This window comes from Cyprinus carpio, unplaced genomic scaffold (assembly GCF_018340385.1).
Source record: "Cyprinus carpio isolate SPL01 unplaced genomic scaffold, ASM1834038v1 S000006738, whole genome shotgun sequence".
Lineage (NCBI taxonomy): Eukaryota > Metazoa > Chordata > Actinopteri > Cypriniformes > Cyprinidae > Cyprinus > Cyprinus carpio.
Window position 1 is genome coordinate 23301 of NW_024879337.1, and position 7825 is coordinate 31125.

The following is a 7825-nucleotide window of genomic DNA, read 5'->3' on the forward strand; positions in this document are numbered from 1 at the left end:
ACACGTGAAACACTGGGTGCACTCGACGGAGAGGATGCGGAAGCTCACAGGAGTCTCTCTCGAGTTTGTCTATGTTAGACCTGCTGGGCAACCATAACCCCATCATTAAAAAAAAAAGACTAAGCTAAAATGCAAAATACACAAGTAAACAATACAGAATGAAATACTTGAGTGCTTGGCTGCAATGGTCAAAGAAGAAATCATCCAGGACGTTAAAATCCAGCAACAGTTTTCAGTTATTGTTGATGAACTAAAGATGTTCAGAAAAAAGATCATTTGTTCTGAGATATTTTTACAACTGTGTGGTTCATGAAAGCTTCTGAGTTTGAAGTGGCAGAACACCTGATGCTGCTTCTTAAGTGACAAGATTATATTCTTCCTTGAGAAGCATGGGCTGAGTACAAGAAAACCTTGTAGGTCAGGGCTACTTATGGAGCAGCAGGATGCTGGGCACAAGCAGGTGTTCAAGCAAAATAAAAAGCAAGTAGCCAAACATGCCTCTATAAGCCCATCAGTGCACACTGCTTGAACTTAGTTATAGTAGATGCCACAAAGTGTGGCAGATGCAGGAAACTTTTTTCTCATTATTGAACCATTGTATGTATCATGTCTGGGTCTTATGTACATAACAAATGGCTGAAGTAGCGATGTTTGATGGTGCACCAAGGAACTCCAACAGCTAAGTGATACATCGCTAGCTCAGGCACATAGTACGTCGCAATGTTATGGACAGGCTCTGCAATAGTACAGGTGGCAGCTTGAAGAGATCGGATCTGGGATGAGAACCATCCACAAAGAGCTGTAGAAGCAAGAGGGATACTGCCTCAGATTGGATCTGAATTTTGCTTGATCTCTTGTTCTGTTCAGAAAGGTCCCTGAGGACTCCAAGTTTTTATCAGACATGCTCCAGTCGAAAGTAGCAGTGGACTATGCTAAAGCTGTTGAACTTTATTGAAGCACTTAAAGAGACACTGGTCCAGTACTCATAGTCAAGTTTCCCTCTTGAGGAAATGTGGAGTGAAAACACTTGATTTATGCTCCACGTAAGTAACATTGATACAAGAACTCAAAGCTTAAACCAAAGAGGCCAAGACAGCACAGTGCTGAAGTGCTTCAGATGTACTGTCATCCACTGCACCTTGGGACAGCTTTGTAGTTCCAGATAGCAGACACTTTTGGGTCTCTGTACTATCCAGTTCTGGATAAATATGATTGGAGAAATAGGAAGAAGATTTTCTAACACAAATTGTACAACATTATGCAGGGTGTCCAGGCACTAAATCTGTCCAAGTCCAACTTTTTTTTGAGAAAGGAGGCTGTTCTGTTATTGGCGGAAGCTTATGATTCAAATATTTATGATCTCAAAAAAAACGAGTGCCACATATCAGACGAGAGGAGAGTACTAGACAACAATAAAAGAGGAGGGAAAAAGGAGAGTCCTACCACTCTAATGGAGTTCACTCAGTTTTTGAGCCATACCAGGATGTAGTTTTAAGTGAGTTGTTCAGGTTGGGAGTAAAAAAATAGCCAGTTGTTTTACCTGTGAGAGCAGTGCATCCTGTGAACGTAAGTTTTTCATCTCTCAGGCTCATAAAGACTTATTTGCGGTCAACTATGACAGAAAAGAGACTATCAAGTTTGGCCACTAGCATTGAATCAAAACGACAAGTACAAGTAGATCTAGATAAATTTGTGAAGCGCTTTATTGAGCAACATGGAAACCATTCAGCTGTTATAGGCATGACAGGCCACTGTTCTTGTTAACATTTACAGCTTTGTATGTATGAATGTATTGTTTGTGAGTCAAAATGAAAGCTCCCTGCAGGAAAATGTTTGTCCAGACTGTTTGTCATGCTGTTCTAAAACTAGTGGATTCAGACATTTTATCTTTCTATAAGAGTCCATAAGACTTTCTATATATCTTGCTCTTCCTCAAAGAGTGAAATCTGAAAGTCCATCAGTGCCGAATGGAGTCAGTTTGAACTGAGAAAACTCTGAAATCAGTCACAAGTTTAAATCTCATCATTGAAATGTTCTTGCTCCATAAAGCCATCAGAGAAACTCTGAAATCAGTCAGAGAGGAGAAACAATTGAGACATTTGATAAGAAATGACCAACAAACAAGCTGAAGACAGTTACAGGAGAAACCAGCGTCAAAGACTCTCTGGATCTCAGGATCAAACGCTGCTTTAAGACACTTTTCACATGTTATGGTCAGTTTGTTTCTGTTGAAAACGACACCATTGATCTCCAGGAAGTTGTGGCAAAGTGTCAATATTCAGAGTTTGAATTCTTTAGAAAGAAGGAGCTAGATGGTCACATGTGCTGATTCTGACTGACAGGAGAGTTTCACATCACTTTACTACAGAGCCGCCTCACATCAGCTCATCTGTCCTTTCATTACTGAACCAGTTTGTCTCTTCAGATTGGTGGACTGAAACCTTTGAAGATGTTTGACAGATTTTGGTTCTGTTTGTGGCGTCTGGTTGGTGAGTTTGAAATGTGTATTTTTTTTAAATATATCTGTGTGTTTTTCTAAATGTCCTTTATGTAAAAACACTGAAGCTCAAACAGCAGCGGCTTTAGTTTCAGTCGTGACGAGATTCTCATCTGAAGTCAAAGTGTTTTCTGTGTATGATGTTGTGGAGCTCAAATCAACTTCAGTTCAGAGTTTTATTAAAAATCACCACAAAGATACAACTATTAATCCACACACCAGTTTGCTTCTGTTGTGTCATTTGGGATATTATTCTTCTGAAATGTTAATTCCAAACTATTTACTTCAGCAAACCATCAAGTTATTTTAAAGTCTTTTTTTGTTTGTTCTTCAGGTGTGTTCGGTGAGTTGTCTCAGTGATGGAGGGACATTCAGTCTTCATAAAAGGATGCTAATGATGTGATTCAGTGGATGTTCAGATATAAAAGCATAGCTAAAATGTGCGTAACAGATGGAAGAATTACTGTAAATGATGTTCTTGACGGAGATTCAGAGACAGACTGAAGCTGGATCTCTGACCATCACAAACAGCACAATAAAACACACTGGCATTTCTGAAGAACAGAACAACAATGAGAGAAAGAGTTATATTTCCACTGTTAATGGTGAGTTCAGTTTCAGTTTTACCTGTTATATCAATTCCAGCTTTGAAGTAAATCTAAATGAATTCCTTATCATTTAAATGCTCTTTTATTGTAAAAATTTTTAAATACAAATTAAATATAAATAATTGTTACTATGTCAGAGTGTTTTTAAAAGCTCCTCGCAGTGTTTATTCCTCGTTTGCTTCAATGTTTTTAATCATCCTCTTCTGTATTTATTCTGTCATGTTTTCAGCTCGTCTGCTTGTTTCTGTCACCAGCACAGACTGTCCTTCATCATCATCATCAGGATCTCATCCCAATCCCATCAGCAAGCAGACTCAACATCTGGACATCAGTGAATTCTGTCACACATGTTCAGGTTCAGCAGCGCTGATATTAGAGCTGATATTAGTGTTTATTGACTGAGCTGATCCTCAGTTTGATGTGTTTATTCCTCAGACTCTGAACACTGTTGTGGTTCTACTGAAGCTGTGATCCGATTGGTCCTCTCTGCTCTGGTGGGCGTGGCTACTGTCATTCTTCTGGTTTATGACATCAGATCCAGAAGAGCTGAACAGGATGAAGCACATATTCACACATCAGTTACATGAATAATGATGTAATTTCTCATGAGATATTGCATATATGAATATTTGTGAGATTTAGTAATTTATTCCTCTATTTGTTCATTTTTCTCAGGAAATATAAAAATAAAAAACAAAACTCAAAACTAAAAATTCTTCAAGTGTGTTTTAGTGTCTTTGTCATAATAAATAATGATGATTATTTGAGCTGACAGTCTTTCTTTTAGTGTCAGATTTAAAAAAAAAAAAAAAAAAAAATCCAAAGCTTTATTGTTTATTTTTCTCTCAGATAGGCCTACATAAAACAAAGTAATAAAGAGACACACAGATCTCACTTTACTACTGCTGTCCATTAGCCATCTGTATTTACTTGTTTTTAGGTATCTTTTAAATTATTCATGAGGCTGCGTGTTCTTGTCCTATGAGAAGACGCTTCTCTTAATTATTCACAACAGCATGTGTTGATTTGCTCTGACAGAGCTTCAGATTGTGAGACCGTGTTCATTAACTGAGAGAAACGTTCATGGATCAAAGGAGAGGGTTTGTTTCTGCTTTGTAATAAGAGTTCGGCACAAACGAGATTCATTCACTCGGTGAGCTTTACTGTTTTTACAGCTCTATGACAACCTGTCAAAAGACTTATAAACACCGCAGAATAAGCCTTAAAAGTTATCAGAGCTGCAGCAGCGCGTTCATATATATGTTTCTGATGCAGAGTGCAAACCGCTGTGCATTTATTTATGCTCGATGAGCGTGAAATGAAACTGTGTGAACCCCAAGCTGTGTGTGTTGTCTGTCTCTCCTCTTCCCCTCCACTCGCAGCAAACCACACACACATTGTTTTTTTTTTTTAACTGTGGATAGAACGAACCAGCGCTGAAACGGGGGTTTTATGACCATTTAAAGTCACAGTCAAACCCTCACAGCAGCCCAGATAGCACATGTATGTCTGCAAGATTTCTGTTAAAGATCTCTTGGTCTGGAAAGCATCTACTGTGTACAAACATCTGAAGGACATCTTTAAGATGTCAATTTTACATACGTTCTTAATCATAAACATCTTAAAGACAAATAAACGTCTATTTGACATCTGTTAGGAAATGTCCTTTAGATGTCACTGCATGAAAAGGGTCAAATCCGGTCATATCTGGTCATGGTGAACTGCTGTGTATTTTCAGGTTTGTCGTATGTATGTGGAAATGATCTAAGCCGAGTTACACAGAACAGTACATTTCCAGAAATACCCACATAGTCCGGTGTACACGGACATCTTCAGGAATCGGTGAAGTTTGATGGACACACTGTATAGAGCTGAGACACTGCTGGTTGTGAGGACTGCTGGCTGTCAGACCTTTCATGTGTTAATGAGCAGCAGTAAAGAACCAGGAGAGATTCACAAAACAGCCTCAAAATAGTCTTCATATTACTGAACTCAAATATACAGTAGCTGGCCTTATTAGTTTTGAGAGACATTAGAGAACATATCTGTCTGTTTTATAATTCACTGAAAAAAATGTTTCATTCATTTAATTACAAATTTTAGGGTAATGATTCACATCTAAATTTTTTTAATTTTAGCCAATAAAAAAAAATTAACTTGCCACATATTTTAACATACATCGTGCCGCAAACCAAAAATACAATTCATATAAACTATATATATAAACAACTAATAAAAACAAAAAATCTAAATTAAATAATCAAAACAAAAATTCTCATTTAAGATATATATATTTATTGTTTTTATAGACATAAAAAATATAAATATATATATATATATATTTAATCAAAACAAAAATTCTCATTTAAGAAATTTGTTTTTATTGTTTTTATAGACATAAAAAAAATATTATTTAGGGCAAATTATTTATTTTTCATTGGCTCAAGTTAAACAAATATAGATGTGAATCATTAACCTAATTTTTTTTAATCGGATGAATAAAACATTTTTCACTGTAATTTCCAAGTTAAATCTATATCAGTTGTTTTATTTTTCCAATTTGTTACACTAGAAAATGAAGAAAAAAAGCAAACAAATAAAGGAACATTCATGCAATTTTTATTTGCAGTTTTATTTTAATTCAATTCCAAATGTTAATTTAAAAACACAACAAAACATGATTTTTTTTTTTTTATCTGAAAACATTTCCTCTTAAAACACGAAAAAACTAGCATTAACAGTTTATCTCAGAATCAAAACAAACAGCATCAAAACTATATGGTTTTATTCCTCTCTGAGTTCACAATATTAGCAGAACTGAATTTTAGGAGCTAACTCACCTTTTCCGAGGTTGAGCATTACCTGCTGAATAAAATATAAAGTGCTTTTCAAACACTTAGTCCAGGTGCAGGGCATAAATCAGTCTGAAAAAAATGGACATAGAAGGCCTGAGATCGGTGGGTCATCCATTACAAAGTTTTCTTCAGATGATTCCCGCTCTAGATGGGTTAGATGTGGACTTGATCAACACTGAGGACTCTTACTGGAGTCTGTCCTGTCAGCTGCATCCTAACAGATCCATAAAGACATTATCAAGTCAGTTAGATAATGCTGTTGTCATATACTCAAGATCATATGCTGCATTCACACTGTGTTCTGCTCAGAGCTGTTCATGTCCTTGGAGCGGGAACTGTGTGTTTCTATGGCAACACTATCGACGGCTAAATTAATCTGCAGCAGTCCGGTACAGTCACGTGATACAAGTAGAAGCTCTCAGAAAATTCCCAGATTACAGATGATAATTATGACTAGTTGTAATCTTTGAATTATTTTCCAAGTTTTGTAATCTTGTAATTATGGCAAATACAACATGTGATGAATGCACTTCTACACACCTGGTTTACTGTAAGAAGAGCTGGCCTTTGACTGATGTCAGGCTTGTCCTTCACAACTTTTCTGTGAAGAGCAAACATTAAAGTTACAGTCTTTATGAGGGCATCTGACTTAAGGGTTTCCATTTAATTGTGCAGTGTAGCTGTCAATAAAGTGCTCCTCCTCAGAACAGGTCTCAGTTAACACACATGACATACAGCTGATCTGGAGCTCTGCTGTGAGGGGCCAGAAGTGTTAAGCTTTAGTGCATAAAGTAATTTAAATGTATGCCTGATGTGAACAACAACATTGTTTCATTCTTGTATAACTTCCATGTTTGAACAGAGAGACAAGGTTTCACAGACAAGGCTTAGCTTAAGCCAGGACTAGGCCATATTGGTTAAATCAGGATATTTAAATAACTTCTATAAAAATGCTTTAAGAGCTTTACTGGTGTGCATCTTGAGACACGACAACGGCGCTGACATATTTTAAGATGTGCCAGTACAAGATATTTTCAGTTAAGACAGCTTGAACATGCATTTAATCTGAAACTAGTTTGTGAATCCGGGGGATAATGTTTATATAATGTTAGCTGTGCTCTCTTTTCAGTTATGAGGGCCATACTTACACTTCCAAAGCATCTCTTCCATTTTTTCTTCCTTCATAAACAAGAAAAGGGCTCTGAACCTAGATAGAACAGAAGTATATTCATCCGTTTTTGTATTTATACCGTTAATTACTTTAAACTTACTTTTTCAAACAACAGTCATGTCTATTAAACGTGGTCGTTAAATTATTGCACTCCCCATATTAGTGCCACCATCATCTCTCCTCCGCTGTATAGAGCGTGCGTTTACTGCTATTTTACCTGTCGTGACTCCAGTACATGCAAACATGCCTTCACCTATTCAGCCTGTGTAGTGTCGTGTCTGCTGCCATGGATCTGAGGGATCACACTCAATCTTGGGGTTTTGTTTCCAGAAGATAGACTTTATTTCAGAGAGAAACGAAGCCGAGATGTTCTCTGCGAGAAGATCTCTCGAATGTTATGTGGTATCTCCTTATATACCATATACAGGGCGTTCCCAATATTCCATAATTTTCCTTAGGCTTACAATTCGATCCCCAGAGAGGAGGGGCCCCCTATTTGGTCTGGTAAGGAGAAAGACCCTTTTCCCAGATGTTTCTCATCTGGGTCTGGACATCCTGGTCACGTAGGCATCTTTCTTCCTATACTAAAACCATTGGATTATAATGGAATAATAACTATAGACATATGTGGCTAAATTCACCTTGATTATACTTGATTAATAAAAAATCTTATTAATAAAAATCTTCTACACCT